The sequence below is a fragment of the Henckelia pumila genome, chromosome 4 (genome assembly GCF_033568475.1).
Source record: "Henckelia pumila isolate YLH828 chromosome 4, ASM3356847v2, whole genome shotgun sequence".
Classification (NCBI taxonomy): Eukaryota; Viridiplantae; Streptophyta; class Magnoliopsida; order Lamiales; family Gesneriaceae; genus Henckelia; species Henckelia pumila.
The window spans coordinates 187,429,046-187,455,942 of record NC_133123.1 but is presented as its reverse complement, the minus strand read 5'-3'; the positions used below and the strand labels follow the sequence as shown (position 1 = coordinate 187,455,942).

The window sequence follows — 26,897 nt, the reverse complement described above, 5'->3', positions numbered from 1 at the left end:
CCCCGAAAGACCATCTCCGGGTTGTAATTTGAGCGTCTCCGTCTCTTAGACCGAGATACTTGCTGTAGGTATCAAGAGGAGCTTCGTGTGAACGGGCTGAAGCTCCCGTAACTTTTAGCCGATCAAAAGTTATGTCCGTTTAAAACTGCAGCTCCTGTTCCTCCGATCCGCAATTCGAGAGACAAAAAAATAAAGAATTCATTCACTATTGGGTGCGATCATACCATCATTAATGCACCGGATCCCATCAGAACTCCGAAGTTAAGCGTGCTTGGGCGATAGCAGTACTAGGATGGGTGACCCCCTGGGAAGTACTCGTGTTGCATCCCTTTTTCATTAATTTCTTTTTTTCTTACTCGTACTTCTTGTTTTTCCGATTCCTCGCCGTTCTATTTCCGACTTTTTCAGTCCAACCCGCGGATAGAAAAGATGCAATAGACTTAATCACACGACGTGAACGTGCGATCTGGGTGACGCAGGACGCTTCAATGGGTCCCAATGCGCCCTACGGGAAAAACGCCCCGGAAGACCATCTCGGGGTTGTAATTTGAGCGTCTCTGTCTCTTAGACCGAGATACTTGGTGTAGGTATCGAGAGGAGCTTCGTGTGAACAGGCTGAAGCTCCCGTAACTCTTAGCCGATCGAAAGTTATGTCCGTTTGAAACTGCAGCTCCTGTTCCTCCGATCCGCAATTCGAGAGACAAAACAATAAAAATTCATTCACTGTTGGGTTCGATCATAACAGCACTAATGCACTGCATCCCATCAGAACTCCGAAGTTAAGCGTGCTTGGGCGAAAGCAGTACTAGGATGGGTGACCCCCTGGGAAGCCCTCGTGTTGCACCCCTTTTTCATTAATTTCTTTTTTTTCTTACTCGTACTTCTTATATTTCCGATTCCCCGCCGTCCTATTACCGACTTTTTCATTCCAATCCGCGGATAGAAAAGAAGCAATAAACTTAATCACACGACGTGAACGTGCGATCTGGGTGACGCAGGCCACTTCAGTGGGTCCCAGCACGCCCTACGGGAAAAACGCCCCGAAAGACCATCTCTGGGTTGTAATTTGAGTGTCTCCGTCTCTTAGACCGAGATACTTGCTGTAGGTATAAAGAGGAGCTTCGTGTGAACAGGCTGAAGCTCCCGTAACTCTTAGCCGATCGAAAGTTATGTCCGTTTGAAACTGCAGCTCCGGATCCTCCGATCCGCAATTCGAGAGACAAAAAAATAAAGAATTCATTCACTGTTGGGTGCGATCATATCAGCACTAATGCATCGGATCCCATCAGAACTCCGAAGTTAAGCGTGCTTGGGCGAGAGCAGTACTAGGATGGGTGACCTCCTGGGAAGTCCTTTTGTTGCACCCCTTTTTCATTAATTTCTTTTTTTCTTACTCGTACTTCTTGTTTTTCTGAATCCTCGCCGTCCTATTAACGACTCTTTCAGTCCAATCCGCGGATAGAAAAGATGCAATAGACTTAATCACACGACGTGAACGTGCGATCTGGGTGACGCAGGCCGCTTTAGTGGGTCCCTGCACGCCCTACGGGAAAAACGCCCCGAAAGACCATATCCCGGTTGTAATTTGAGAGTCTCCATCTCTTAGACCGAGATACTTGCTGTAGGTATCGAGAGGAGCTTCGTGTGAACAGGCTGAAGCTCCCGTAACTCTTAGCCGATCGAAAGTTATGTCCGTTTGAAACTGCAGCTCCTGTTCCTCCGATCCGCAATTCGAGAGACAAAACAATAAAAATTCATTAACTATTGGGTTCGATCATACCAGCACTAATGCACCGGATCCCATCAGAACTCCGAAGTTAATCGTGCTTGGGCGAGAGCAGTACTAGGATGGGTGACCCCCTGGGAAGACCTCGTGTTGCACCCCTTTTTCATTAATTTCTTTTTTTCTTACTCGTACTTTTTGTTTTTCTGATTCCTCGCCGTCCTATTTCCGACTCTTTCAGTCCAATCCGCGGATAGAAAAGATGCAATAGACTTAATCACACGACGTGAATGTGCGATCTGGGTGACGCAGGACGTTTCAGTGGGTCCCAGCACGTCCTACGGGAAAAACGCCCCAAAAGACCATCTTCGGGTTGAAATTTGAGCGTCTCCGTCTCTTAGACCGAGATACTTGCTGTAGGTATCGAGAGGAGCTTCGTGTGAACAGGCTGAAGCTCCCATAACTCTTAGCCGATCGAAAGTTATGTCCGTTTGAAACTGCAGCTCATGTTTCTCCGATCCGTAATTCGAGAGACAAAACAATAAAAATCCATTCACTATTGGTTGCGATCATACAAGCACTAATGCACCGGATCCCATCAGAACTCCGAAGTTAAGCGTGCTTGGGCGAGAGCAGTACTAGGATGGGTGACCCCCTGGGAAGTCCTCGTGTTGCACCCCTTTTTCATTAATTTCTTTTTTTCTTACTCGTACTTCTAATTCTTCCGATTCCTCTCTGTCCCATTTCCGACTCTTTCAGTCCAATCAGCGGATAGAAAAGATGCAATAGACTGAATCATACGATGGGAACGTGCGATCTGGGTGACGCGGGCCGCTTCGGTGGGTCCCAGCGCGACATACGGGAAAAATGCCCCGAAAGACCATCTCCATTTTGGAATTTGAGCGTCTCCGTCTCTTTATCTAGATACGCACTATAGGTATCGATTGGAGCTTTGCGTGAGCAGGCTGAAGCTCCAGTAACTCTCAGCCGATCGAAAGTTATGTCTGTTTGAAACTGCAGCTCCTGTTCCTCCGATCCGCAATTCGAGAGACAAAAAAATAAAGAATTCATTCACTATTGGGTGCGATCATACCAGCACTAATGCACCGGATCCCATCAGAAATCTGAAGTTATGCGTGCTTGGGCAAGAGCAGTACTAGGATGGGTGACCCCCTGGAAAGTCCTCGTGTTGTACCCCTTTTTTAATTAGTTTCTTTTTTTCTTACTCGTACATCTTGTTCTTCTGATTCCTCTCCATCCTATTTCCGACTCTTTCAGTCCAATCCACGGATAGAAAAGATGCAATAGACTGAATCACACGACGTGAACGTGCGATCTGGGTGACGCGGGCCACTTCGGTGGGTCCCAGCACATCCAATGAGAAAAATGCCCCGAAAGACCATCTCCGGGTTGTAATTTGAGCGTCTCCGTCTCTTAGACCGAGATACATGGTGTAGGTATCGAGAGGAGCTTCGTGTGAACAGGCTGAAGCTCCCGTACCTCTTAGCCGATCGAAAGTTATGTCCGTTTGAAAGTGCAGCTCCTGTTCCTCCGATCCGCAATTCGAGAGACAAAACAATAAAAATTCATTCACTGTTGCGTGCGATCATAACAGCACTAATGCACCGCATCCCATCATAACTCCGAAGTTAAGCGTACTTGGGCGAGAGCAGTACTAGGATGGGTGACCCCCTGGGAAGTCCTCGTGTTGCACCCCTTTTTCATTAATTTCTTTTTTTCTTACTCGTACTTCTTATATTTCCGATTCCCCGCCGTCCTATTACCGACTCTTTCAGTCCAATCCGCGGATAGAAAAGATGCAATAGACTTAATCACACGACGTGAACGTGCGATCTTGGTGACGCAGGCCGCTTCAGTGGGTCCCAGCAAGCCCTACGGGAAAAACGCCCCAAAAGACCATCTCCGGGTTATAATTTGAGCGTCTCCGTCTCTTAGACCGAGATTCTTGCTGTAGGTATAAAGAGGAGCTTCGTGTGAACAGACTAAAGCTCCCGTAACTCTTAGCCGATCGAAAGTTACGTCCGTTTGAAACTGCAGCTCCGGATCCTCCGATCCGCAATTCGAGAGACAAAAAAATAAAGAATTCATTCACTGTTGGGTGCGATCATACCAGCACTAATGTACCGGATCCCATCAGAACTCCGAAGTTAAGCGTGCTTGGGCGAGAGCAGTACTAGGATGGGTGACCCCCTGGGAAGTCCTTGTGTTGCACTCTTTTTCATTAATTTCTTTTTTTCTTACTCGTACTTCTTGTTTTTCCGATTCCTCGCCATCCTATTACCGACTCTTTCAGTCCAATCCGCGGATAGAAAAGATGCAATAGACTTAATCACACGACGTGAACGTGCGATCTGGGTGACGCAGGCCGCTACAGTGGGTCTCAGAATGCCCTACGGGAAAAACGCCCCGAAAGACCATATCCGGGTTGTAATTTGAGCGTCTCCGTCTCTTAGACCAAGATACTTGCTGTAGGTATCAAGAGGAGCTTCGTGTGAACAGGCTGAAGCTCCCGTAACTCTTAGCCGACCGAAAGTTATGTCCGTTTGAAACTGCAGCTCCTGTTCCTCCGATCCGCAATTCGAGAGACAAAACAATAAAAATTCATTCACTATTGGGTGCGATCATACCAGCACTAATGCACCGGATCCCATCAGAACCCCGAAGTTAAGCGTCCTTGGGCGAGAGCAGTACTAGGATGGGTGACCCCCTGGGAAGTCCTCGTGTTGCACTCCTTTTTCATTAATTTTTTTTTTCCTTACTCGTACTTCTAATTCTTTTCGATTCCTCTCCGTCCTATTTCCGACTCTTTCAGTCCAATCCGCGGATAGAAAAGATGCAATAGATTGAATCATACGATGTGATAGTGCGATCTGGGTGTCGCGGGCCGCTTCGGTGGGTCCCAGCGTGACATACGGGAAAAATGCCCCGAAAGACCATCTCTGTTTTGGAATTTGAGCGTCTTCGTCGCTTTAACCTAGATACGCACTATAGGTATCGAGTGGAGCTTCGCGTGAGCAGGCTGAAGCTCCAGTAACTCTTAGCCGATCGAAAGTTATGTCCGTTTGAAACTGCAGCTCCTGTTCATTTGATTCGCAATTTGAGAGACGAAAAAATAAAGAATTCATTCACTATTGGGTGCGAGCATACCAGCACTAATGCACCGGATCCCATCAGAACTCCGAAGTTATGCATGCTTGGGCAAGAGCAGTACTAGGATGGGTGACCCCCTGGGAAGTCCTCGTGTTGCACCCCTTTTCAATTAGTTTCTTTTTTTCTTACTCGTACATCTTGTTCTTCCGATTCCTCTCCGTCCTATTTCCGACTCTTTCAGTCTAATCCACGGATAAAAAAGATACAATAGACTGAATCACACGACGTGAACATGCGATCTGGGTGACGCGGGCCACTTCGGTGGGTCCCAGCAAGTCCTATGAGAAAAATGCACCCAAAAACCATCTTCGGGTTTGAATTTGAGCTTCTTCGTCTCTTAGACCGAGATACGCGCTGTAGGTATCGAGAAGAGCTTCGCGTGAGCAGGCTGAAGCTCCCGTAACTCTCAGCAGATCGAAAGTTATGTCCGTTTGAAACTGCAGCTCCTGTTCCTCTGATCCGCAATTCGAGAGACAAAAAATAAAGAATTCATTCCTTGTTGGGTGCGATCTTACTAGTACTAATGCACCGGATCCCATCAGAACTCCGAAGTTAAGCGTGCTTGGGCGAGAGCAGTACTAGGATGGGTGACCCCCTGGGAAGTCCTCGTGTTGCACCCCTTTTTCATTAATTTCTTTTTTTCTTACTCGTACTTCTTATTTTTCCGATTCCTCGCCGTCCTATTACCGACTTTTTCAGTCCAATCCGCGGATAGAAAAGATGCAATAGACTTAATCACACGACGTGAACGTGCGATCTGGGTGACGCAGGCCGCTTCAGTGGGTCCCAGCAAGCCCTACGGGAAAAACGCCCCAAAAGACCATCTCCGGGTTGTAATTTGAGCGTCTCCATCTCTTAGACCGACATTCTTGCTGTAGGTATAAAGAGGAGCTTCGTGTGAACAGACTGAAGCTCCCGTAACTCTTAGCCGATCGAAAGTTACGTCCGTTTGAAACTGCAGCTCCGGATCCTCCGATCCGCAATTCGAGAGACAAAAAAATAAAGAATTCATTCACTGTTGGGTGCGATCATACCAGCACTAATGTACCGGATCCCATCAGAACTCCGAAGCTAAGCGTGCTTGGGCGAGAGCAGTACTAGGATGGGTGACCCCCTGGGAATTCCTTGTGTAGCACTCTTTTTCATTAATTTCTTTTTTTCTTACTCGTACTTCTTGTTTTTCCGATTCCTCGCCATCCTATTACCGACTCTTTCAGTCCAATCCGCGGATAGAAAAGATGCAATAGACTTAATCACACGACGTGAACGTGCGATCTGGGTGACGCAGGCCGCTATAGTGGGTCCCAGCATGCCCTACGGGAAAAACGCCCCGAAAGACCATATCCGGGTTGTAATTTGAGCGTCTCCGTCTCTTAGACCAAGATACTTGCTGTAGGTATCGAGAGGAGCTTCGTGTGAACAGGCTGAAGCTCCCGTAACTCTTAGCCGATCGAAAGTTATGTCCGTTTGAAACTGCAGCTCCTGTTCCTCCGATCCGCAATTCGAGAGACAAAACAATAAAAATTCATTCACTATTGGGTGCGATCATACCAGCACTAATGCACCGGATCCCATCAGAACCCCGAAGTTAAGCGTCCTTGGGCGAGAGCAGTACTAGGATGGGTGACCCCCTGGGAATCTCGTGTTGCACCCCTTTTTCATTAATTTCTTTTTTCCTTACTCGTACTTCTAATTCTTTTCGATTCCTCTCCGTCCTATTTCCGACTCTTTCAGTCCAATCCGCGGATAGAAAAGATGCAATAGATTGAATCATACGATGTGATAGTGCGATCTGGGTGTCGCGGGCCGCTTCGGTGGGTCCCAGCGCGACATACGGGAAAAATGCCCCGAAAGACCATCTCTGTTTTGGAATTTGAGCGTCTCCGTCGCTTTAACCTAGATACGCACTATAGGTATCGAGTGGAGCTTCGCGTGAGCAGGCTGAAGCTCCAGTAACTCTTAGCCGATCGAAAGTTATGTCCGTTTGAAACTGCAGCTCCTGTTCCTTTGATTCGCAATTTGAGAGACGAAAAAATAAAGAATTCATTCACTATTGGGTGCGAGCATACCAGCACTAATGCACCGGATCCCATCAGAACTCCGAAGTTATGCATGCTTGGGCAAGAGCAGTACTAGGATGGGTGACCCCCTGGGAAGTCCTCGTGTTGCACCCCTTTTTCAATTAGTTTCTTTTTTTCTTACTCGTACATCTTGTTCTTCCGATTCCTCTCCGTCCTATTTCCGACTCTTTCAGTCTAATCCACGGATAAAAAAGATGCAATAGACTGAATCACACGACGTGAACATGCGATCTGGGTGACGCGGGCCACTTCGGTGGGTCCCAGCAAGTCCTATGAGAAAATGCACCCAAAAACCATCTTCGGGTTTGAATTTGAGCTTCTTCGTCTCTTAGACCGAGATACGCGCTGTAGGTATCGAGAAGAGCTTCGCGTGAGCAGGCTGAAGCTCCCGTAACTCTCAGCAGATCGAAAGTTATGTCCGTTTGAAACTGCAGCTCCTGTTCTCTGATCCGCAATTCGAGAGACAAAAAATAAAGAATTCATTCCTTGTTGGGTGCGATCTTACTAGTACTAATGCACCGGATCCCATCAGAACTCCGAAGTTAAGCGTGCTTGAGCGAGAGCAGTACTAGGATGGGTGACCCCCTGGGAAGTCCTCGTGTTGCACCCCTTTTTCATTAATTTCTTTTTTTCTTACTCGTACTTCTTATTTTTCCGATTCCTCGCCGTCCTATTACCGAATTTTTCAGTCCAATCCGCGGATAGAAAAGATGCAATAGACTTAATCACACGACGTGAACGTGCGATCTGGGTGACGCAGGCCGCTTCAGTGGGTCCCAGCATGCCCTACGGGAAAAACGCACCGAAAGACCATCTCCGGGTTGTAATTTGAGCGTCTCCGTCTCTTAGACCGAGATACTTGTTGTAGGTATCAAGAGGAGCTTCGTGTGAACAGGCTGAAGCTCCCGTAACTTTTAGCCGATCAAAAGTTATGTCCGTTTGAAACTGCAGCTCTTGTTCCTCCGATCCGCAATTCGAGAGACAAAAAAATAAAGAATTCATTCATTGTTGGGTGCGATCATACCAGCACTAACGCACCGGATCCAATCAGAACTTTGAAGTTAAGCGTGCTTGGGCGAGAGCAGTACTAGGATGGGTGACCCCCTGGTAAGTTCTCGTGTTGCACCCCTTTTTCATTAATTTTTTTTTCTTACTCGTACTTCTTGTTTTTCCGATTCCTCGCCGTCCTATTTCTGACTTTTTCAGTCCAATCCGCGGATAGAAAAGATGCAATAGACTTAATCACACGACGTGAACGTGCGATCTGGGTGACGCAGGCCGCTTCAGTGGGTCCCAGCGCGCCCTACGGGAAAAACGCCCCGAAAGACCATCTCCGGGTTGTAATTTGAGCGTCTCCGTCTCTTAGACCGAGATACTTGGTGTAGGTATCGAGAGGAGCTTCGTGTGAACAGGCTGAAGTTCCCGTAACTCTTAGCCGATCGAAAGTTATGTCCGTTTGAAACTGCAGCTCCTGTTCCTCCGATTCGCAATTCGAGAGACAAAACAATAAAAATTCATTCATTGTTGGGTGCGATCATAACAGCACTAATGCACCGCATCCCATCAGAACTCCGAAGTTAAGCGTGCTTGGGCGAGAGCAGTACTAGAATGGGTGACCCCCAGGGAAGTCCTCGTGTTGCACCCCTTTTTCTTTAATTTCTTTTTTTCTTACTCGTACTTCTTATTTTTCCGATTCCCCGCCGTCCTATTACCGACTCTTTCAGTCCAATCCGCGGATAGAAAAGATGCAATAGACTTAATCACACGACGTGAACGTGCGATCTGGGTGACGCAGGCCGCTTCAGTGGGTCCCAGCACGCCCTACGGGAAAAATGCCCCTAAAGACCATCTTTGGGTTGTAATTTGAGCGTCTCCGTCTCTTAGACCGAGATACTTGCTGTAGGTATAAAGAGGAGCTTCGTGTGAACAGGCTGAAGCTCCCGTAACTCTTAGCCGATCGAAAGTTATGTCCATTTGAAACTGCAGCTTTGGATCCTCCGATCCGCAATTCGAGAGACAAAAAAATAAAGAATTCATTCACTGTTGGGTGCGATCATACCAGCAATAATGCACCGGATCCCATCAGAACTCCGAAGTTAAGCGTGCTTGGGCGAGAATAGTACTAGGATCGGTGACCCCCTGGGAAGTCCTTGTGTTGCACCCCTTTTTCATTAATTTCTTTTTTTCTTACTCGTACTTCTTGTTTTTCCGATTCCTCGCCATCCTATTACCGACTCTTTCAGTCCAATCCGCGGATAGAAAAGATGCAATAGACTTAATCTCACGACGTGAACATGAGATCTGGGTGACGCAGGCCGCTTCAGTGGGTCCCAGCACGCCCTATGGGAAAAACGCCCCAAAAGACCATATCCGGGTTGTAATTTGAGCGTCTCCGTCTCTTAGAACGAGATACTTGCTGTAGGTATCGAGAGGAGCTTCGTGTGAACAGGCTAAAGCTACCGTAACTTTTAGCCGATCGAAAGTTATGTCCGTTTGAAACTGCAGCTCCGGATCCTCCGATCCGCAATTCGAGAGACAAAAAAATAAAGAATTCATTCACTGTTGGGTGCGATCATATCAGCACTAATGCATCGGATCCCATCAGAACTCCGAAGTTAAGCGTGCTTGGGCGAGAGCAGTACTAGGATGGGTGACCTCCTGGGAAGTCCTTGTGTTGCACCCCTTTTTCATTAATTTCTTTTTTTCTTACTCGTACTTCTTGTTTTTCTGAATCCTCGCCGTCCTATTAACGACTCTTTCAGTCCAATCCGCGGATAGAAAAGATGCAATAGACTTAATCACACGACGTGAACGTGCGATCTGGGTGACGCAGGCCGCTTTAGTGGGTCCCTGCACGCCCTACGGGAAAAACGCCCCGAAAGACCATATCCCGGTTGTAATTTGAGAGTCTCCATCTCTTAGACCGAGATACTTGCTGTAGGTATCGAGAGGAGCTTCGTGTGAACAGGCTGAAGCTCCCGTAACTCTTAGCCGATCGAAAGTTATGTCCGTTTGAAACTGCAGCTCCTGTTCCTCCGATCCGCAATTCGAGAGACAAAACAATAAAAATTCATTAACTATTGGGTTCGATCATACCAGCACTAATGCACCGGATCCCATCAGAACTCTGAAGTTAAGCGTGCTTGGGCGAGAGCAGTACTAGGATGGGTGACCCCCTGGGAATACCTCGTGTTGCACCCCTTTTTCATTAATTTCTTTTTTTCTTACTCGTACTTTTTGTTTTTCTGATTCCTCGCCGTCCTATTTCCGACTCTTTCAGTCCAATCCGCGGATAGAAAAGATGCAATAGAATTAATCACACGACGTGAACGTGCGATCTGGGTGACGCAGGACGTTTCAGTGGGTCCCAGCACGTCCTACGGGAAAAACGCCCCAAAAGACCATCTTCGGGTTGAAATTTGAGCGTCTCCGTCTCTTAGACCGAGATACTTGCTGTAGGTATCGAGAGGAGCTTCGTGTGAACAGGCTGAAGCTCCCATAACTCTTAGCCGATCGAAAGTTATGTCCGTTTGAAACTGCAGCTCATGTTTCTCCGATCCGTAATTCGAGAGACAAAACAATAAAAATCCATTCACTATTGGTTGCGATCATACAAGCACTAATGCACCGGATCCCATCAGAACTCCGAAGTTTAGCGTGCTTGGGCGAGAGCAGTACTAGGATGGGTGACCCCCTGGGAAGTCCTCGTGTTGCACCCCTTTTTCATTAATTTCTTTTTTTCTTACTCGTACTTCTAATTCTTCCGATTCCTCTCTGTCCTATTTCCGACTCTTTCAGTCCAATCCGCGGATAGAAAAGATGCAATAGACTGAATCATACGATGGGAACGTGCGATCTGGGTGACGCGGGCCGCTTCGGTGGGTCCCAGCGCGACATACGGGAAAAATGCCCCGAAAGACCATCTCCATTTTGGAATTTGAGCGTCTCCGTCTCTTTATCTAGATACGCACTATAGGTATCGATTGGAGCTTTGCGTGAGCAGGCTGAAGCTCCAGTAACTCTCAGCCGATCGAAAGTTATGTCTGTTTGAAACTGCAGCTCCTGTTCCTCCGATCCGCAATTCGAGAGACAAAAAAATAAAGAATTCATTCACTATTGGGTGCGATCATACCAGCACTAATGCACCGGATCCCATCAGAAATCTGAAGTTATGCGTGCTTGGGCAAGAGCAGTACTAGGATGGGTGACCCCCTGGAAAGTCCTCGTGTTGTACCCCTTTTGTAATTAGTTTCTTTTTTTTCTTACTCGTACATCTTGTTCTTCTGATTCCTCTCCATCCTATTTCCGACTCTTTCAGTCCAATCCACGGATAGAAAAGATGCAATAGACTGAATCACATGACGTGAACGTGCGATCTGGGTGACGCGGGCCACTTCGGTGGGTCCCAGCACATCCAATGAGAAAAATGCCCCGAAAGACCATCTCCGGGTTGTAATTTGAGCGTCTCCGTCTCTTAGACCGAGATACATGGTGTAGGTATCGAGAGGAGCTTCGTGTGAACAGGCTGAAGCTCCCGTACCTCTTAGCCGATCGAAAGTTATGTCCGTTTGAAAGTGCAGCTCCTGTTCCTCCGATCCGCAATTCGAGAGACAAAACAATAAAAATTCATTCAGTGTTGCGTGCGATCATAACAGCACTAATGCACCGCATCCCATCATAACTCCGAAGTTAAGCGTACTTGGGCGAGAGCAGTACTAGGATGGGTGACCCCCTGGGAAGTCCTCGTGTTGCACCCCTTTTTCATTAATTTCTTTTTTTCTTACTCGTACTTCTTATATTTCCGATTCCCCGCCGTCCTATTACCGACTCTTTCAGTCCAATCCGCGGATAGAAAAGATGCAATAGACTTAATCACACGACGTGAACGTGCGATCTTGGTGACGCAGGCCGCTTCAGTGGGTCCCAGCAAGCCCTACGGGAAAAACGCCCCAAAAGACCATCTCCGGGTTGTAATTTGAGCGTCTCCATCTCTTAGACCGAGATTCTTGCTGTAGGTATAAAGAGGAGCTTCGTGTGAACAGACTGAAGCTCCCGTAACTCTTAGCCGATCGAAAGTTACGTCCGTTTGAAACTGCAGCTCCGGATCCTCCGATCCGCAATTCGAGAGACAAAAAAATAAAGAATTCATTCACTGTTGGGTGCGATCATACCAGCACTAATGTACCGGATCCCATCAGAACTCCGAAGCTAAGCGTGCTTGGGCGAGAGCAGTACTAGGATGGGTGACCCCCTGGGAATTCCTTGTGTAGCACTCTTTTTCATTAATTTCTTTTTTTCTTACTCGTACTTCTTGTTTTTCCGATTCCTCGCCATCCTATTACCGACTCTTTCAGTCCAATCCGCGGATAGAAAAGATGCAATAGACTTAATCACACGACGTGAACGTGCGATCTGGGTGACGCAGGCCGCTATAGTGGGTCCCAGCATGCCCTACGGGAAAAACGCCCCGAAAGACCATATCCGGGTTGTAATTTGAGCGTCTCCGTCTCTTAGACCAAGATACTTGCTGTAGGTATCGAGAGGAGCTTCGTGTGAACAGGCTGAAGCTCCCGTAACTCTTAGCCGATCGAAAGTTATGTCCGTTTGAAACTGCAGCTCCTGTTCCTCCGATCCGCAATTCGAGAGACAAAACAATAAAAATTCATTCACTATTGGGTGCGATCATACCAGCACTAATGCACCGGATCCCATCAGAACCCCGAAGTTAAGCGTCCTTGGGCGAGAGCAGTACTAGGATGGGTGACCCCCTGGGAATCTCGTGTTGCACCCCTTTTTCATTAATTTCTTTTTTCCTTACTCGTACTTCTAATTCTTTTCGATTCCTCTCCGTCCTATTTCCGACTCTTTCAGTCCAATCCGCGGATAGAAAAGATGCAATAGATTGAATCATACGATGTGATAGTGCGATCTGGGTGTCGCGGGCCGCTTCGGTGGGTCCCAGCGCGACATACGGGAAAAATGCCCCGAAAGACCATCTCTGTTTTGGAATTTGAGCGTCTCCGTCGCTTTAACCTAGATACGCACTATAGGTATCGAGTGGAGCTTCGCGTGAGCAGGCTGAAGCTCCAGTAACTCTTAGCCGATCGAAAGTTATGTCCGTTTGAAACTGCAGCTCCTGTTCCTTTGATTCGCAATTTGAGAGACGAAAAAATAAAGAATTCATTCACTATTGGGTGCGAGCATACCAGCACTAATGCACCGGATCCCATCAGAACTCCGAAGTTATGCATGCTTGGGCAAGAGCAGTACTAGGATGGGTGACCCCCTGGGAAGTCCTCGTGTTGCACCCCTTTTTCAATTAGTTTCTTTTTTTCTTACTCGTACATCTTGTTCTTCCGATTCCTCTCCGTCCTATTTCCGACTCTTTCAGTCTAATCCACGGATAAAAAAGATGCAATAGACTGAATCACACGACGTGAACATGCGATCTGGGTGACGCGGGCCACTTCGGTGGGTCCCAGCAAGTCCTATGAGAAAAATGCACCCAAAAACCATCTTCGGGTTTGAATTTGAGCTTCTTCGTCTCTTAGACCGAGATACGCGCTGTAGGTATCGAGAAGAGCTTCGCGTGAGCAGGCTGAAGCTCCCGTAACTCTCAGCAGATCGAAAGTTATGTCCGTTTGAAACTGCAGCTCCTGTTCCTCTGATCCGCAATTCGAGAGACAAAAAATAAAGAATTCATTCCTTGTTGGGTGCGATCTTACTAGTACTAATGCACCGGATCCCATCAGAACTCCGAAGTTAAGCGTGCTTGAGCGAGAGCAGTACTAGGATGGGTGACCCCCTGGGAAGTCCTCGTGTTGCACCCCTTTTTCATTAATTTCTTTTTTTCTTACTCGTACTTCTTATTTTTCCGATTCCTCGCCGTCCTATTACCGAATTTTTCAGTCCAATCCGCGGATAGAAAAGATGCAATAGACTTAATCACACGACGTGAACGTGCGATCTGGGTGACGCAGGCCGCTTCAGTGGGTCCTAGCATGCCCTACGGGAAAAACGCACCGAAAGACCATCTCCGGGTTGTAATTTGAGCGTCTCCGTCTCTTAGACCGAGATACTTGTTGTAGGTATCAAGAGGAGCTTCGTGTGAACAGGCTGAAGCTCCCGTAACTTTTAGCCGATCAAAAGTTATGTCCGTTTGAAACTGCAGCTCTTGTTCCTCCGATCCGCAATTCGAGAGACAAAAAAATAAAGAATTCATTCATTGTTGGGTGCGATCATACCAGCACTAACGCACCGGATCCAATCAGAACTTTGAAGTTAAGCGTGCTTGGGCGAGAGCAGTACTAGGATGGGTGACCCCCTGGTAAGTTCTCGTGTTGCACCCCTTTTTCATTAATTTTTTTTTCTTACTCGTACTTCTTGTTTTTCCGATTCCTCGCCGTCCTATTTCTGACTTTTTCAGTCCAATCCGCGGATAGAAAAGATGCAATAGACTTAATCACACGACGTGAACGTGCGATCTGGGTGACGCAGGCCGCTTCAGTGGGTCCCAGCGCCCTACGGGAAAAAACGCCCCGAAAGACCATCTCCGGGTTGTAATTTGAGCGTCTCCGTCTCTTAGACCGAGATACTTGGTGTAGGTATCGAGAGGAGCTTCGTGTGAACAGGCTGAAGTTCCCGTAACTCTTAGCCGATCGAAAGTTATGTCCGTTTGAAACTGCAGCTCCTGTTCCTCCGATTCGCAATTCGAGAGACAAAACAATAAAAATTCATTCACTGTTGGGTGCGATCATAACAGCACTAATGCACCGCATCCCATCAGAACTCCGAAGTTAAGCGTGCTTGGGCGAGAGCAGTACTAGAATGGGTGACCCCCAGGGAAGTCCTCGTGTTGCACCCCTTTTTCTTTAATTTCTTTTTTTCTTACTCGTACTTCTTATTTTTCCGATTCCCCGCCGTCCTATTACCGACTCTTTCAGTCCAATCCGCGGATAGAAAAGATGCAATAGACTTAATCACACGACGTGAACGTGCGATCTGGGTGACGCAGGCCGCTTCAGTGGGTCCCAGCACGCCCTACGGGAAAAATGCCCCTAAAGACCATCTTTGGGTTGTAATTTGAGCGTCTCCGTCTCTTAGACCGAGATACTTGCTGTAGGTATAAAGAGGAGCTTCGTGTGAACAGGCTGAAGCTCCCGTAACTCTTAGCCGATCGAAAGTTATGTCCATTTGAAACTGCAGCTTTGGATCCTCCGATCCGCAATTCGAGAGACAAAAAAATAAAGAATTCATTCACTGTTGGGTGCGATCATACCAGCAATAATGCACCGGATCCCATCAGAACTCCGAAGTTAAGCGTGCTTGGGCGAGAACAGTACTAGGATCGGTGACCCCCTGGGAAGTCCTTGTGTTGCACCCCTTTTTCATTAATTTCTTTTTTTCTTACTCGTACTTCTTGTTTTTCCGATTCCTCGCCATCCTATTACCGACTCTTTCAGTCCAATCCGCGGATAGAAAAGATGCAATAGACTTAATCTCACGACGTGAACGTGCGATCTGGGTGACGCAGGCCGCTTCAGTGGGTCCCAGCACGCCCTATGGGAAAAACGCCCCAAAAGACCATATCCGGGTTGTAATTTGAGCGTCTCCGTCTCTTAGACCGAGATACTTGCTGTAGGTATCGAGAGGAGCTTCGTGTGAACAGGCTAAAGCTACCGTAACTTTTAGCCGATCGAAAGTTATGTCCGTTTGAATTTGCAACTCCTGTTCCTCCGATCCGTAATTCGAGAGACAAAACAATAAAAATTCATTCACTATTGGGTGCGATCATACCAGCACTAATGCACCGGATCCCATCAAAACTTCGAAGTTAAGTGTGCTTGAGCGAGAGCAGTACTAGGATGGGTGACCCCCTGGGAAGTCCTCGTGTTGCACCCTTTTTCATTAATTTCTTTTTTTCTTACTCGTACTTCTTGTTTTTTCGATTCCTCGCCGTCCTATTACCGACTCTTTCAGTCCAATCTGTGGATAGAAAAGATGCAATAGACTTAATCACACGACGTGAATGTGCGATCTGGGTGACGCAGGCCGCTACAGTGGGTCCCAGCATGCCCTACGAGAAAAACGCCCCGAAAGACCATATCCGGGTTGTAATTTGAGCGTCTCCGTCTCTTAGACCAAGATACTTGCTGTAGGTATCGAGAGGAGCTTCGTGTGAACAGGCTGAAGCTCCCGTAACTCTTAGCCGATCGAAAGTTATGTCCGTTTGAAACTGCAGCTCCTGTTCCTCCGATCCGCAATTCGAGAGACAAAACAATAAAAATTCATTCACTATTGGGTGAGATCATACCAGCACTAATGCACCGGATCCCATCAAAACTCCGAAGTTAAGCGTTCTTGGGCGAGAGCAGTACTAGGATGGGTGACCCCCTGGGAAGTCCTCGTGTTGCACCCCTTTTTCATTAAATTTTTTTTTCCTTACTCGTACTTCTAATTTTTTCCGATTCCTCTCCGTCCTATTTCCGACTCTTTCAGTCCAATCCGCGGATAGAAAAGATGCAATAGACTGAATCATATGATGTGATAGTGCGATCTGGGTGACGCGGGCCGCTTCGGTGGGTCCCAGCGCGACATACGGGAAAAATGCCCCGAAAGACCATCTCCGTTTTGGAATTTAAGCGTCTCCGTCTCTTTAACCTAGATACGCACTATAGGTATCGAGTGGAGCTTCGCGTGAGCAGGCTGAAGCTCCAGTAACTCTCAGCCGATCGAAAGTTATGTCCGTTTGAAACTGCAGCTCCTGTTCCTTTGATCCGCAATTCGAGAGACAAAAAAATAAAGAATTCATTCACTATTGGGTGCGAGCATACCAGCACTAATGCACCGGATCCCATCAGAACTCCGAAGTTATGCATGCTTGGGCAAGAGCAGTACTAGGATGGGTGACCCCCTGGGAAGTCCTCGTGTTGCACCCCTTTTTCATTAATTTCTTTTTTTCTTACTCGTACTTCTTATATTTCCGATTCCCCGCCGTCCTATTACCGACTCTTTCAGTCCAATCCACGGATAGAAAAGATGCAATAGACTTAGTCACACGACGTGAACGTGCGATCTTGGTGACGCAGGCCGCTTCAGTGGGTCCCAGCATGCCCTACGGGAAAAATGCCCCAAAAGACCATCTCCGTGTTGTAATTTGAGCGTCTCCGTCTCTTAGACCGAGATACGCGCTGTAGGTATCGAGAAGAGCTTCGCGTGAGCAAGCTGAAGCTCCCGTAACTCTCAGCAGATCGAAAGTTATGTCCGTTTGAAACTGCAGCTCCTGTTCCTCCGATCCGCAATTCGAGAGACAAAAAAATATAGAATTCATTCATTGTTGGGTGCGATCTTACCAGTACTAATGCACCGGATCCCATCAGAACTCCGAAGTTAAGCGTGCTTGGGCGAGAGCAGTACTAGGATGGGTGAACCCCTGGGAAGTCCTCGTGTTGCACCCCTTTTTCATTAATTTCTTTTTTTCTTACTCGTACTTCTAATTCTTCCGATTCCTCTCCGTCCTATTTCCGACTCTTTCAGTCCAATCCGCAGATAGAAAAGATGCAATAGACTGAATCATACGATGTGAACGTGCGATCTGGGTGACGCGGGCCGCTTTGGTGGGTCCCAGCGCGACATACGGGAAAAATGTCCCGAAATACCATCTCCGTTTTGGAATTTGAGCGTATCCGTCTCTTTAACCTAGATACACACTATAGGTATCGAGTGGAGCTTCGCGTGAGCAGGCTGAAGCTCTAGTAACTCTCAGCCGATCGAAAGTTATGTCCGTTTTAAACTGCAGCTCCTGTTCCTCCGATCCGCAATTCGAGAGACAAAAAAATAAAGAGTTCATTCACAATTGGGTGCGATCATACCAGCACTAATGCACCGGATCCCATCAGAACTCCGAAATTATGCGTGTTTGGGCAAGAGCAGTACTAGGATGGGTGACCCCCTGGGAAGTCCTCGTGTTGCACCCCTTTTTTAATTAGTTTATTTTTTTCTTACTCGTACATCTTGTTCTTTCGATTCCTCTCCGTCCTATTTCCGACTCTTTCAGTCCAATCCACGGATAGAAAAGATGCAATAGACAGAATCACACGACGTGAACGTGCGATCTGGGTGACGCGGGCCACATCGGTGGGTCCCAGCACGTCCTACGAGAAAAATGACCCTAAAGACCATCTTCGGGTTTGAATTTGAGCTTCTTCGTCTCTTAGACCAAGATACGCGCTGTAGGTATCGAGAAGAGCTTCGCGTGAGCAGGCTGAAGCTCCCGTAACTCTCAGCAGATCGAAAGTTATGTCCGTTTGAAACTGCAGCTCCTGTTCCTCCGATCCGCAATTCGAGAGACAAAAAAATAAAGAATTCATTCATTGTTGGGTACTATCATACCAGTACTAATGCACCGGATCCCATCAGAACACCGAAGTTAAGCGTGCTTGGACGAGAGCAGTACTAGGATGGGTAACCCCTGGGAAGTTCTCGTGTTGCACCCCTTTTTCATTAATTTTTTTTTTCTTACTCGTACTTCTTGTTTTTCCGATTACTCGCCATCCTATTTCCAACTCTTTCAGTCCAATCCGCGGATAGAAAAGATGCAATAGACTTAATCACACGACGTGAACGTGCGATCTGGGTGACGCAGGCCGCTTCAGTGGGTCCCAGCACGCCCTACGGGAAAAACGCCCCTAAAGACCATCTTCGGGTTGTAATTTGAGCGTCTCCGTCTCTTAGACCGAGATACTTGCTGTAGGTATAAGAGCTTCATGTGAACAGGCTGAAGCTCCCGTAACTCTTAGCCGATCGAAAGTTATGTCCATTTGAAACTGCAGCTCCGGATCCTCCGATCCGCAATTCGAGAGACAAAAAAATAAAGAATTCATTCACTGTTGGGTGCGATCATACCAGCACTAATGCACCGGATCCCATCAGAACTCCGAAGTTAAGCGTGCTTGGGCGAGAGCAGTACTAGGATCGGTGACCCCCTGGGAAGTCCTTGTGTTGCACCCCTTTTTCATTAATTTCTTTTTTTCTTACTCGTACTTCTTGTTTTTCCGATTCCTCGCCATCCTATTACCGACTCTTTCAGTCCAATCCACGGATAGAAAAGATGCAATAGACTTAATCTCATGACGTGAACGTGCGATCTGGGTGACGCAGGCCGCTTCAGTGGGTCCCAGCACGCCATATGGGAAAAACGCCCCGAAAGACCATATCCGGGTTGTAATTTGAGCGTCTCCGTCTCTTAGACCGAGATACTTGCTGTAGTTATCAAGAGGAGCTTCGTGTGAACAGGCTGAAGCTCCCGTAACTCTTAGCCGATCGAAAGTTATGTCCGTTTGAAATTGCAACTCCTGTTCCTCCGATCCGCAATTCGAGAGACAAAACAATAAAAATTCATTCTTTATTGTGTTCGATCATACCAGCAGTATTGCACCGGATCCCATCAGAACTTTGAAGTTAAGCGTGCTTGAGCGAGAGCAGTATTAGGATGGGTGACCCCCTGGGAAGTCCTCGTGTTGCACCCTTTTTCATTAATTTCTTTTTTTCTTACTCGTACCTCTTGTTTTTTCGATTCCTCGCCGTCCTAATTCCGACTCTTTCAGTCCAATACGCGGATAGAAAAGATGCAATAGACTTAATCACATGACGTGAACGTGCGATCTGGGTGACGCTGGATGCTTCAGTGGGTCCCAGCGCGTCCTACGGGAAAAACGCCCCGAAAGACCATCTTCGAGTTGTAATTTGAGCGTTTCCGTCTCTTAGACCGAGATACTTGCTGTAGGTATCGAGAGGAGCTTCGTGTTAACAGGCTGAAGCTCCCGCAACTCTTAGCCGATCGAAAGTTATGTCCGTTTGAAACTGCAGCTCCTGTTCCTCCGATCCGCAATTCGAGAGACAAAACAATAAAAATTCATTCACTATTGGGTGTGATTATACCAGCACTAATGCACCGGATCCCGTCAGAACTCCGAAGTTAAGCGTGCTTGGGCGAGAGCAGTACTAGGATGGGTGACCCCCTGGGATGTCCTCGTGTTGCACCCCTTTTTCATTAATTTCTTTTTTTCCTACTCGTACTTCTAATTCTTCCGATTCCTCTCCGTCCTATTCCGACTCTTTCAGTCCAATACGCAGATAGAAAAGATGCAATAGACTGAATCATACGATGTGAACGTGCGATCTGGGTGACGCGGGCCGCTTCGGTGGGTCCTTGCGCGACATACGGGAAAAATGTCCCGAAATACCATCTCCGTTTTGGAATTTGAGCGTATCCGTCTCTTTAACCTAGATACGCACTATAGGTATCGAGTGGAGCTTCGCGTGAGCAGGCTGAAGCTCCAGTAACTCTCAGCCGATCGAAAGTTATGTCCGTTTTAAACTGCAGCTCCTGTTCCTCCGATCCGCAATTCGAGAGACAAAAAAATAAAGAGTTCATTCACAATTGGGTGCGATCATACCAGCACTAATGCACCGGATCCCATCAGAACTCCGAAGTTATGCGTGTTTGGGCAAGAGCAGTACTAGGATGGGTGACCCCCTGGGAAGTCCTCGTGTTGCACCCCTTTTTTAATTAGTTTCTTTTTTTCTTACTCGTACATCTTGTTCTTCCGATTCCTATCCGTCCTATTTCCGACTCTTTCAGTCCAATCCACGGATAGAAAAGATGCAATAGACAGAATCACACGACGTGAACGTGCGATCTGGGTGACGCGGGCCACTTGGGTGGGTCCCAGCACGTCCTACGAGAAAAATGACCCTAAAGACCATCTTCGGGTTTGAATTTGAGCTTCTTCGTCTCTTAGACCAAGATACGCGCTGTAGGTATCGAGAAGAGCTTCGCGTGAGCAGGCTGAAGCTCCTGTAACTCTCAGCAGATCGAAAGTTATGTCCGTTTGAAACTGCAGCTCCTGTTCCTCCGATCCGCAATTCGAGAGACAAAAAAATAAAGAATTCATTCATAGTTGGGTACTATCATACCAGTACTAATGCACCGGATCCCATCAGAACACCGAAGTTAAGCGTGCTTGGGCGAGAGCAGTACTAGGATGGGTGACCCCTTGGAAGTTCTCGTGTTGCACCCCTTTTTTATTAATTTCTTTTTTTCTTACTCGTACTTCTTGTTTTTCCGATTACTCGCCGTCCTATTTCCGACTCTTTCAGTCCAATCCGCGGATAGAAAAGATGCAATAGACTTAGTCACACGACGTGAACGTGCGATCTGGGTGACGCAGGACGCTTCAGTGGGTCCCAAGGCGCCCTACGGGAAAAACGCCCCGAAAGACCATCTCCGGATTGTAATTTGAGCGTCTCCATCTCTTAGACTGAGATACTTGCTGTAGGTATCGAGAGGAGCTTCGTGTGAACAGGCTGAAGCTCCCGTAACTCTTAGCCGATCGAAAGTTATGTCCGTTTGAAACTGTAGCTCCTGTTCCTCCGATTAGCAATTCGAGAGACAAAACAATAAAAATTCATTCACTATTGGGTGCGATCATACCAGCACTAATGCACCGGATCCCATCAGAACTCTGAAGTTAAGCGTGCTTGGGCGAGAGCAGTACTAGGATGGGTGACCCCTTGGGAAGTCCTCGTGTCACACCCCTTTTTCATTAATTTCTTTTTTTCTTACTCGTACTTCTTGTTCTTCCGATTCCTCGCCGTCCTATTTCCGACTCTTTCAATCAAATCCACGGATAGAAAAGATGCAATAGACTTAATCACACGACGTGAACGTGCAATCTGGGTGACGCAGGACGCTTCAGTGGGTCCCAGCGTGCCATACGGGAAAAATGCCCCGAAAGACCATCTCCGGGTTGTAATTTGAGCGTCTCCGTCTCTTAGAACGAGATACTTGCTGTAGGTATCGAGAGGAGATTCGTGTGAACAGGCTGAAGCTACCGTAACTCTGAGCCGATCGAAAGTTATGTCCGTTTGAAACTGCAGCTCCGGATCCTCCGATCCGCAATTCGAGAGACAAAACAATAAAAATTCATTCACTATTGGGTGCGATCATACCAGCACTAATGCACTGGATCCCATCAGAATTTCGAAGTTAAGCATGCTTGGGCGAGAGCAGTACTAGGATGGGTGACCCCCTGGGAAGTCCTCGTGTTGCACCCCTTTTTCATTAATTTCTTTTTTTCTTACTCGTACTTCTAATTCTTCCGATTCCTCTCCGTCCTATTTCCGACTCTTTCAGTCCAATCCGCGGATAGAAAAGATGCAATAGACTGAATCATACGATGTGAACTTGCGATCTGGGTGACGTGGGCCGCTTCGGTGGGTCCCAGCATGACATACGGGAAAAATGCCCCAAAAGACCATCTTCATTTTTTAATTTGAGTGTCTCCATCTCTTTAACCTAGATACGCACTATAGGTATCGAGTGGAGCTTCGCTTGAGCAGGATGAAGTTCCAGTAACTCTCAGCCGATCGAAAGTTATGTCCGTTTGAAACTGCAGCTCCTGTTCCTCCGATCTGCAATTCTAGAGACAAAAAAATAAAGAATTCATTCACTATTGGGTGCGATCATACCAGCACTAATGCACCGGATCCCATCAGAACTCCGAAGTTATGCGTGCTTGGGCAACAACAGTACTAGGATGGGTGACCCCTTGAGAAGTCCTCGTGTTGCACCCCTTTTTTAATTAGTTTCTTTTTTTCTTACTAGTACATCTTGTTCTTCCGATTCCTCTCCGTCTTATTTCCGACTCTTTCAGTCCAATCTATGGATAGAAAAGATACAATAGACTGAATCACATGACGTGAACGTGCGATCTGGGTGACGCGTGCCACTTCGGTGGGTCCCAGCGCGTCCTATTGGGAAAATGCCCCCAAAGACCATCTTCGGGTTTGAATTTGAGCTTCTCCGTCTCTTAGACCGAGATACGCGCTGTAGGTATTGAGAAGAGCTTCGCGTGAGCAGGTTGAAGCTCCCGTAACTCTCAGCAGATCGAAAGTTATGTCCGTTTGAAACTGCAGCTCCTGTTCCTCCGATTCGCAATTCGAGAGACAAAAAAATAAAGAATTCATTCACTGTTGGGTGCGATCATACTAGTACTATTGCACCGGATCCCATCAGAACTTTGAAGTTAAGCGTGCTAGGGCGAGAGCAGTACTAGGATGGGTGACCCCCTGGGAAGTTCTCGTGTTGCACCCCTTTTTCATTAATTTCTTTTTTTCTTACTCGTACTTCTTATTTTTCCGATTCCTCGCCGTCCTATTACCGACTCTTTCAGTCCAATACGCGGATAGAAAAGATGCAATAGACATAATCACACGACGTGAACGTGCGATCTGGGTGACGCAGGCCGCTTTAGTGGGTCCCAGCGCGCCCTACGGGAAAAACGCCTCGAAAGACCATATCCGGGTTGTAATTTGAGCTTCTCCGTCTCTTAGACCGAGATACTTGCTGTAGGTATCAAGAGGAGCTTCGTGTGAACAGGCTGAAGCTCCCGTAACTCTTAGCCGATCGAAAGTTATGTCCGTTTGAAACTGCAGCTCCTGTTCCTCCGATCCGCAATTCGAGAGACAAAAAAATAAAGAATTCATTCACTGTTGGGTACGATCATACCAGCACTAATGCACCGGATCCCATCAAAACTCTGAAGTTAAGCGTTCTTGGGCGAGAGCAGTACTAGAATGGGTGACCCCCTGGGAAGTCCTCGTGTTGCACCCCTTTTTCATTAATTTCTTTTTTTCTTACTCGTACTTCTTGTTTTTCCGATTACTCTCTGTCCTATTACCGACTCTTTCAGTCCAATACACGGATAGAAAAGATGCAATAGACTTAATCACACGACGTGAACGTGCGATCTGGGTGACGCAGGCCGCTTAAGTGGGTCCCAGTGCGCCAGGCCGCTTTGGTGGGTCCCATCGCGACATACGGGAAAAATGCCCCAAAAGACCATCTCCGTTTTGGAATTTGAGCGTCTCCGTCGCTTTAACCTAGATACGCACTATAGGTATCGAGTGGAGCTTCGCGTGAGCAGGCTGAAGCTCCAGTAACTCTCAGCCGATGGAAAGTTATGTCCGTTTGAAACTGCAGCTCCTGTTCCTCCGATCCGCATTTTGAGAGACAAAAAAATAAAGAATTCATTCACTGTTGGGTGCGATCATACCAGCACTAATGCACCGGATCCCATCAGAACTCCAAAGTTATGCGTGCTTGGGCAAGAGCAGTACTAGGATGGGTGACCCCCTGGGAAGTCCTCGTGTCGCACCCTTTTTTTTATTAGTTTCTTTTTTTCTTACTCATACATCTTGTTCTTCCGATTCCTCTCCGTCCTATTTCCAACTCTTTCAGTCCAATCCGTGGATAGAAAAGATGCAATAGACTGAATCACAGGCCGTGAACGTCCGATCTTTGTGACTCGGGCCACTTCGGTGGGTCCCAGCATGCCCTACGGGAAAAATGCCCCCAAATACAATCTTCGGGTTTGAATTTGAGCTTCTCGGTCTCTTAAACCGACATACGCGTTGTAGGCATCGAGAAGAGCTTCGCGTGAGCAAGCTGAAGCTCCCGTAACTCTCAGCAGATCGAAAGTTATTTCCGTTTGAAACTGCAGCTCCTTTTCCTCCGATCCCCAATTCGAGAGACAAGACAATAAAATATTCATTCATTGTTGGGTGCGATCAAACCAGCACTAATGCACCGGATCCCATCAGAACTCCGAATGTTAGCGTGCTTGGGCGAGAGCAGTACTAGGATGGGTGACCCCCTGGGAAGTCCTCGTGTTGCACCCCTTTTTCATTAATTTCTTTTTTTCTTACTAGTACTTCAAATTCTTCCGATTCCTCTCCGTCCTATTTCCGACTCTTTCAGTCCAATCTGAGGATAGAAAAGATGCAATAGACTGAATCATACGATGTGAACGTGCGATTTGGGTGACGCGGGCCGCTTCGATGGGTCCCAGCGCGACATACGGGAAAATTGCCCCGAAAGACCTTCTCCGTTTTGGAATTTGAGCGTCTCCGTATCTTTAACCTAGATATGCACTATAGGTATCGAGTGGAGCTTTGCGTGAGAAGGCTGAAGCTCTAGTAACTCTCAGCCGATCGAAAGTTATGTCCGTTTGAAACTGCAGCTCCTGTTCCTCCGATCCGCAATTCGAGAGACAAAAAAATAAAGAATTCATTCACTATTGGGTGCGATCATACCAGCACTAATGCACCGGATCCCATCAGAACTCCGAAGTTATGCATGGTTGGGCAAGGGCAGTACTAGGATGGGTGACCCCCTGGGAATTCCTCGTGTTGCACCCCATTTTTAATTAGTTTCTTTTTTTCTTACTCGTACATCTTGTTCTTCCGATTCCTCTCCATCCTATTTCCGACTCTTTCAGTCCAATCCACGGATAGAAAATATGCAATAGACTGAATCACACGACGTGAACGTGCGATCTGGGTGACGCGGGCCAATTCGGTGGGTCCCAACGCGCCGTACGGGAAAAACGCCCCCAAAGACCATCTCCGGGTTTGAATTTGAGCTTCTCCGTCTCTTAGACCGAGATACGCGCTGTAGGTATCGAGAAGAGCTTCGCGTGAGCAGGCTGAAGCTCTCGTAACTCTCAGCAGATCGAAAGTTATGTCCGTTTGAAACTGCAGCTCCTGTTCCTCCGATCCGCAATTCGAGAGACAAAAAAATAAAGAATTCATTCATTGTTGGGTGTGATCATACCAGTACTAATGCAAAGGATCCCATCAGAACTCCGAAGTTAAGCGTGCTTGGGTGAGAGCAGTACTAGGATGGGTGAGCCCTGGGAAGTCCTCGTGTTGCACTCCTTTTTCATTAATTTCTTTTTTTCTTACTCGTCTTTCTTGTTTTTCCAATTCCTCTCCGTCATATTTCCGACTCTTTCAGTCCAATCCACGGATAGAAAAGATGCAATAGACTTAATCACACGATGTGAACGTGCGATCTGGGTGACGCAGGCCGCTTCAGTGGGTCCCAGTGCGCCCTACGGGAAAAACGCTCCGAAAGACCATCTCCGGGTTGTAATTTGAGCGTCTCCGTCTCTTAGACCGAGATACTTGCTGTAGGTATCGAGAGGAGCTTCGTGTGAACAGGCTGAAGCTCCCATAACTCTTAGCCGATCAAAAGTTATGTCCGTTTGAAACTGGAGCTCCTGTTCCTCCGATCCGCAATTCGAGAGAAAAAACAATAAAAATTCATTCACTATTGGGTGCGATCATACCAGCACTAATGCACCGGATTCCATCAGAACTCCGAAGCTAAGCGTGCTTGGGCGAGAGCAGTACTAGGATGGGTGACCCCCTGGGAAGTTTTCGTGTTGCACCTTTTTTTTCATTAATTTCTTGTTTTTCTTACTCGTACTTCTTGTTCTTTCGATTCCTCTGAAAGAGTTGGTGCCCGGTGAGCCAACTTGTGGCTAAGGGCTTTGATGACTCTTTGTATAAACAATTTTTTGTTTAATATAATTTACACTTTTATTAATGGCAATGACTTTATCTTTCTTCATATTGTTATATTGTGATATACTATTGTTGTTTTGATAAAGACCTTGAATATACTATAGTGTATGTAAGATGTGGTAGTACATGGGGATGACTATCATGAAAGACATCTTATAGTCACTGTATATTCTAAACAGTTCCTAGTCGATTGAGCCGTCTGATAATAAGGATAAGGATCGCTCGAGTTTGAGACTAGCGTTTGCGATGCAGAGTACCACGTTTCATTGGTAGGGAACATAGAGATGTTCGAAGCATGCAAATGGATATTCATATGATGAATGATCGAACTACCCTATCCGGACTTTCCAAGTGGTTATCACTTATCGAGTGGATAAAGTCCGCGGTTTTGGTTGTACACCATTAGTCCTTACTACTTGAAACATCATTGAGACTCTATATGCTAGTACTGTGCTTTGACTCGTTTACCGACTTTATTGGGGTCATCAGGT

At 47.1% G+C, this 26,897-nt stretch overlaps 48 non-coding genes and 3 pseudogenes across 48 annotated transcripts; all 51 read left to right on the top strand.

Annotated features, from left to right (window-relative positions):
- Positions 1–210: 210 nt before the first annotated feature.
- On the top strand, positions 211–329 carry LOC140868256 (5S ribosomal RNA). The gene has a single exon (XR_012145682.1). It is a non-coding gene; the product is annotated as a 5S ribosomal RNA (ribosomal RNA).
- A 399-nt stretch (positions 330–728) lies between these two features.
- Positions 729–847, top strand: LOC140869277 (5S ribosomal RNA). The gene has a single exon (XR_012146659.1). It is a non-coding gene; the product is annotated as a 5S ribosomal RNA (ribosomal RNA).
- Positions 848–1,248: 401 nt separating this feature from the next.
- On the top strand, positions 1,249–1,367 carry LOC140867956 (5S ribosomal RNA). Its single transcript, XR_012145394.1, has one exon. It is a non-coding gene; the product is annotated as a 5S ribosomal RNA (ribosomal RNA).
- Positions 1,368–1,766: 399 nt separating this feature from the next.
- LOC140870263 (5S ribosomal RNA) lies at positions 1,767–1,885 on the top strand. Its single transcript, XR_012147233.1, has one exon. It is a non-coding gene; the product is annotated as a 5S ribosomal RNA (ribosomal RNA).
- Positions 1,886–2,284: 399 nt separating this feature from the next.
- LOC140869912 (5S ribosomal RNA) lies at positions 2,285–2,403 on the top strand. The gene has a single exon (XR_012146902.1). It is a non-coding gene; the product is annotated as a 5S ribosomal RNA (ribosomal RNA).
- Positions 2,404–2,802: 399 nt separating this feature from the next.
- On the top strand, positions 2,803–2,921 carry LOC140869044 (5S ribosomal RNA). The gene has a single exon (XR_012146437.1). It is a non-coding gene; the product is annotated as a 5S ribosomal RNA (ribosomal RNA).
- A 400-nt stretch (positions 2,922–3,321) lies between these two features.
- LOC140869393 (5S ribosomal RNA) lies at positions 3,322–3,440 on the top strand (annotated as a pseudogene).
- A 400-nt stretch (positions 3,441–3,840) lies between these two features.
- On the top strand, positions 3,841–3,959 carry LOC140868120 (5S ribosomal RNA). The gene has a single exon (XR_012145553.1). It is a non-coding gene; the product is annotated as a 5S ribosomal RNA (ribosomal RNA).
- Positions 3,960–4,357: 398 nt separating this feature from the next.
- LOC140870375 (5S ribosomal RNA) lies at positions 4,358–4,476 on the top strand. The gene has a single exon (XR_012147339.1). It is a non-coding gene; the product is annotated as a 5S ribosomal RNA (ribosomal RNA).
- Positions 4,477–4,877: 401 nt separating this feature from the next.
- LOC140868238 (5S ribosomal RNA) lies at positions 4,878–4,996 on the top strand. Its single transcript, XR_012145665.1, has one exon. It is a non-coding gene; the product is annotated as a 5S ribosomal RNA (ribosomal RNA).
- A 399-nt stretch (positions 4,997–5,395) lies between these two features.
- LOC140869213 (5S ribosomal RNA) lies at positions 5,396–5,514 on the top strand. The gene has a single exon (XR_012146599.1). It is a non-coding gene; the product is annotated as a 5S ribosomal RNA (ribosomal RNA).
- Positions 5,515–5,914: 400 nt separating this feature from the next.
- On the top strand, positions 5,915–6,033 carry LOC140870363 (5S ribosomal RNA). Its single transcript, XR_012147327.1, has one exon. It is a non-coding gene; the product is annotated as a 5S ribosomal RNA (ribosomal RNA).
- Positions 6,034–6,431: 398 nt separating this feature from the next.
- Positions 6,432–6,548, top strand: LOC140868274 (5S ribosomal RNA). Its single transcript, XR_012145699.1, has one exon. It is a non-coding gene; the product is annotated as a 5S ribosomal RNA (ribosomal RNA).
- Positions 6,549–6,949: 401 nt separating this feature from the next.
- On the top strand, positions 6,950–7,068 carry LOC140868236 (5S ribosomal RNA). Its single transcript, XR_012145663.1, has one exon. It is a non-coding gene; the product is annotated as a 5S ribosomal RNA (ribosomal RNA).
- A 398-nt stretch (positions 7,069–7,466) lies between these two features.
- LOC140867869 (5S ribosomal RNA) lies at positions 7,467–7,585 on the top strand. Its single transcript, XR_012145309.1, has one exon. It is a non-coding gene; the product is annotated as a 5S ribosomal RNA (ribosomal RNA).
- Positions 7,586–7,985: 400 nt separating this feature from the next.
- LOC140868339 (5S ribosomal RNA) lies at positions 7,986–8,104 on the top strand. Its single transcript, XR_012145762.1, has one exon. It is a non-coding gene; the product is annotated as a 5S ribosomal RNA (ribosomal RNA).
- Positions 8,105–8,501: 397 nt separating this feature from the next.
- On the top strand, positions 8,502–8,620 carry LOC140868411 (5S ribosomal RNA). Its single transcript, XR_012145830.1, has one exon. It is a non-coding gene; the product is annotated as a 5S ribosomal RNA (ribosomal RNA).
- Positions 8,621–9,020: 400 nt separating this feature from the next.
- LOC140870522 (5S ribosomal RNA) lies at positions 9,021–9,139 on the top strand. Its single transcript, XR_012147480.1, has one exon. It is a non-coding gene; the product is annotated as a 5S ribosomal RNA (ribosomal RNA).
- Positions 9,140–9,539: 400 nt separating this feature from the next.
- Positions 9,540–9,658, top strand: LOC140869109 (5S ribosomal RNA). The gene has a single exon (XR_012146499.1). It is a non-coding gene; the product is annotated as a 5S ribosomal RNA (ribosomal RNA).
- Positions 9,659–10,057: 399 nt separating this feature from the next.
- On the top strand, positions 10,058–10,176 carry LOC140870253 (5S ribosomal RNA). The gene has a single exon (XR_012147223.1). It is a non-coding gene; the product is annotated as a 5S ribosomal RNA (ribosomal RNA).
- A 399-nt stretch (positions 10,177–10,575) lies between these two features.
- Positions 10,576–10,694, top strand: LOC140868002 (5S ribosomal RNA). Its single transcript, XR_012145440.1, has one exon. It is a non-coding gene; the product is annotated as a 5S ribosomal RNA (ribosomal RNA).
- Positions 10,695–11,093: 399 nt separating this feature from the next.
- LOC140869043 (5S ribosomal RNA) lies at positions 11,094–11,212 on the top strand. The gene has a single exon (XR_012146436.1). It is a non-coding gene; the product is annotated as a 5S ribosomal RNA (ribosomal RNA).
- A 401-nt stretch (positions 11,213–11,613) lies between these two features.
- Positions 11,614–11,732, top strand: LOC140869392 (5S ribosomal RNA; annotated as a pseudogene).
- Positions 11,733–12,132: 400 nt separating this feature from the next.
- On the top strand, positions 12,133–12,251 carry LOC140870362 (5S ribosomal RNA). Its single transcript, XR_012147326.1, has one exon. It is a non-coding gene; the product is annotated as a 5S ribosomal RNA (ribosomal RNA).
- Positions 12,252–12,649: 398 nt separating this feature from the next.
- Positions 12,650–12,766, top strand: LOC140868272 (5S ribosomal RNA). The gene has a single exon (XR_012145697.1). It is a non-coding gene; the product is annotated as a 5S ribosomal RNA (ribosomal RNA).
- Positions 12,767–13,167: 401 nt separating this feature from the next.
- LOC140868235 (5S ribosomal RNA) lies at positions 13,168–13,286 on the top strand. Its single transcript, XR_012145662.1, has one exon. It is a non-coding gene; the product is annotated as a 5S ribosomal RNA (ribosomal RNA).
- A 400-nt stretch (positions 13,287–13,686) lies between these two features.
- On the top strand, positions 13,687–13,805 carry LOC140867868 (5S ribosomal RNA). The gene has a single exon (XR_012145308.1). It is a non-coding gene; the product is annotated as a 5S ribosomal RNA (ribosomal RNA).
- A 400-nt stretch (positions 13,806–14,205) lies between these two features.
- LOC140868338 (5S ribosomal RNA) lies at positions 14,206–14,324 on the top strand. Its single transcript, XR_012145761.1, has one exon. It is a non-coding gene; the product is annotated as a 5S ribosomal RNA (ribosomal RNA).
- Positions 14,325–14,720: 396 nt separating this feature from the next.
- LOC140868410 (5S ribosomal RNA) lies at positions 14,721–14,839 on the top strand. Its single transcript, XR_012145829.1, has one exon. It is a non-coding gene; the product is annotated as a 5S ribosomal RNA (ribosomal RNA).
- Positions 14,840–15,239: 400 nt separating this feature from the next.
- LOC140868058 (5S ribosomal RNA) lies at positions 15,240–15,358 on the top strand. The gene has a single exon (XR_012145493.1). It is a non-coding gene; the product is annotated as a 5S ribosomal RNA (ribosomal RNA).
- A 399-nt stretch (positions 15,359–15,757) lies between these two features.
- Positions 15,758–15,876, top strand: LOC140868219 (5S ribosomal RNA). The gene has a single exon (XR_012145646.1). It is a non-coding gene; the product is annotated as a 5S ribosomal RNA (ribosomal RNA).
- A 398-nt stretch (positions 15,877–16,274) lies between these two features.
- LOC140868151 (5S ribosomal RNA) lies at positions 16,275–16,393 on the top strand. The gene has a single exon (XR_012145581.1). It is a non-coding gene; the product is annotated as a 5S ribosomal RNA (ribosomal RNA).
- Positions 16,394–16,794: 401 nt separating this feature from the next.
- On the top strand, positions 16,795–16,913 carry LOC140868234 (5S ribosomal RNA). Its single transcript, XR_012145661.1, has one exon. It is a non-coding gene; the product is annotated as a 5S ribosomal RNA (ribosomal RNA).
- A 400-nt stretch (positions 16,914–17,313) lies between these two features.
- LOC140870398 (5S ribosomal RNA) lies at positions 17,314–17,432 on the top strand. The gene has a single exon (XR_012147362.1). It is a non-coding gene; the product is annotated as a 5S ribosomal RNA (ribosomal RNA).
- Positions 17,433–17,832: 400 nt separating this feature from the next.
- On the top strand, positions 17,833–17,951 carry LOC140868288 (5S ribosomal RNA). Its single transcript, XR_012145713.1, has one exon. It is a non-coding gene; the product is annotated as a 5S ribosomal RNA (ribosomal RNA).
- Positions 17,952–18,352: 401 nt separating this feature from the next.
- Positions 18,353–18,470, top strand: LOC140869193 (5S ribosomal RNA). The gene has a single exon (XR_012146580.1). It is a non-coding gene; the product is annotated as a 5S ribosomal RNA (ribosomal RNA).
- Positions 18,471–18,865: 395 nt separating this feature from the next.
- On the top strand, positions 18,866–18,984 carry LOC140869878 (5S ribosomal RNA). The gene has a single exon (XR_012146869.1). It is a non-coding gene; the product is annotated as a 5S ribosomal RNA (ribosomal RNA).
- Positions 18,985–19,383: 399 nt separating this feature from the next.
- LOC140869475 (5S ribosomal RNA) lies at positions 19,384–19,502 on the top strand (annotated as a pseudogene).
- Positions 19,503–19,900: 398 nt separating this feature from the next.
- On the top strand, positions 19,901–20,019 carry LOC140870331 (5S ribosomal RNA). The gene has a single exon (XR_012147296.1). It is a non-coding gene; the product is annotated as a 5S ribosomal RNA (ribosomal RNA).
- Positions 20,020–20,418: 399 nt separating this feature from the next.
- LOC140870458 (5S ribosomal RNA) lies at positions 20,419–20,537 on the top strand. The gene has a single exon (XR_012147418.1). It is a non-coding gene; the product is annotated as a 5S ribosomal RNA (ribosomal RNA).
- A 401-nt stretch (positions 20,538–20,938) lies between these two features.
- Positions 20,939–21,056, top strand: LOC140868973 (5S ribosomal RNA). Its single transcript, XR_012146368.1, has one exon. It is a non-coding gene; the product is annotated as a 5S ribosomal RNA (ribosomal RNA).
- Positions 21,057–21,455: 399 nt separating this feature from the next.
- Positions 21,456–21,574, top strand: LOC140868818 (5S ribosomal RNA). Its single transcript, XR_012146219.1, has one exon. It is a non-coding gene; the product is annotated as a 5S ribosomal RNA (ribosomal RNA).
- Positions 21,575–21,973: 399 nt separating this feature from the next.
- On the top strand, positions 21,974–22,092 carry LOC140867937 (5S ribosomal RNA). Its single transcript, XR_012145376.1, has one exon. It is a non-coding gene; the product is annotated as a 5S ribosomal RNA (ribosomal RNA).
- Positions 22,093–22,492: 400 nt separating this feature from the next.
- Positions 22,493–22,611, top strand: LOC140868573 (5S ribosomal RNA). The gene has a single exon (XR_012145984.1). It is a non-coding gene; the product is annotated as a 5S ribosomal RNA (ribosomal RNA).
- A 401-nt stretch (positions 22,612–23,012) lies between these two features.
- LOC140870489 (5S ribosomal RNA) lies at positions 23,013–23,131 on the top strand. The gene has a single exon (XR_012147448.1). It is a non-coding gene; the product is annotated as a 5S ribosomal RNA (ribosomal RNA).
- Positions 23,132–23,531: 400 nt separating this feature from the next.
- On the top strand, positions 23,532–23,650 carry LOC140868674 (5S ribosomal RNA). Its single transcript, XR_012146080.1, has one exon. It is a non-coding gene; the product is annotated as a 5S ribosomal RNA (ribosomal RNA).
- Positions 23,651–24,078: 428 nt separating this feature from the next.
- On the top strand, positions 24,079–24,197 carry LOC140870461 (5S ribosomal RNA). Its single transcript, XR_012147421.1, has one exon. It is a non-coding gene; the product is annotated as a 5S ribosomal RNA (ribosomal RNA).
- Positions 24,198–24,598: 401 nt separating this feature from the next.
- On the top strand, positions 24,599–24,717 carry LOC140868326 (5S ribosomal RNA). The gene has a single exon (XR_012145749.1). It is a non-coding gene; the product is annotated as a 5S ribosomal RNA (ribosomal RNA).
- Positions 24,718–25,117: 400 nt separating this feature from the next.
- LOC140868543 (5S ribosomal RNA) lies at positions 25,118–25,236 on the top strand. The gene has a single exon (XR_012145956.1). It is a non-coding gene; the product is annotated as a 5S ribosomal RNA (ribosomal RNA).
- Positions 25,237–25,637: 401 nt separating this feature from the next.
- LOC140869364 (5S ribosomal RNA) lies at positions 25,638–25,755 on the top strand. The gene has a single exon (XR_012146745.1). It is a non-coding gene; the product is annotated as a 5S ribosomal RNA (ribosomal RNA).
- Positions 25,756–26,154: 399 nt separating this feature from the next.
- On the top strand, positions 26,155–26,273 carry LOC140870067 (5S ribosomal RNA). The gene has a single exon (XR_012147049.1). It is a non-coding gene; the product is annotated as a 5S ribosomal RNA (ribosomal RNA).
- The last annotated feature ends 624 nt before the right edge of the window (positions 26,274–26,897 follow it).